An 826-nucleotide genomic window follows, 5' to 3' on the forward strand; every position below is an offset into this window, starting at 1 on the left:
CCGAACGTGCGCCGCGGCCACACATGGGGAGCACCAGCGAGAAGCCTGCACGCTGACAAGACAGGTCCCTGCTCCCCCCACTGAAGTGGGGCCCAGGCCAAGCCAGGGTAGAAACCCAGGTCGGTCCAAGCGGGGAGGCTCCGGGGTCCCAAAGGAGGCTAGGCTGTTCCCTCCTCTGACCCCAGACATCTCCCGCCAGGATCATCAAGGCCACACCCGCCCTCTTGTCACTGGCGTCCAGCCCCACAGGGCCTGCCCTGACCCACCGTCCTGCCCCTAGTCCACAGGAGGGCCACTGGGATCCTGGGCTCTAAGCCCACTCCCCAAACACCGGGGGCCAGAGCCCAAAGTAGAACTTCATGAGCCCCCGGGTCCCCACCCCACGGACCCTCAGCCAACCCAGCACTGTTGGAATTCAGCCTGGTTCATCAGGGAAGCAGGGCCAAGGCAGCCAGTGGTCCATCCCCAGCAGGAAGAACGCCTTCCCTGGTGGCTCAGCTGGTAAAGAATCTGCCTGCAAGGCAGGAGACCCTGGTTCCATTCCTAGGTCGGGAAGGTCCCCTGGAGAGATGAATGGCTGCCCACTCCAGTGTTCTGGCCTGGAGAATACCATGGACTCAAACAGCCTAGCAGCTTACAGTCCACAGGGTCTCAAAGAGCCAGAACGACTGAGTGGCTAAGCACACAAGCACAGCACAGGAGGAAGAAACCAGACAAGTGTTGCCCATGCAAAGACCCCCCAAGGCTGCCCCCACCACCTCCCTCCCTGCCATGGCCCTCGCCCCGGGTTGCCAGCACTACACACATTTCCAGATGGCTCCCCAAC

The sequence above is a fragment of the Bison bison genome, unplaced genomic scaffold (assembly GCF_000754665.1).
Source record: "Bison bison bison isolate TAMUID 2011002044 unplaced genomic scaffold, Bison_UMD1.0 scf7180017864524, whole genome shotgun sequence".
NCBI lineage: Eukaryota > Metazoa > Chordata > Mammalia > Artiodactyla > Bovidae > Bison > Bison bison.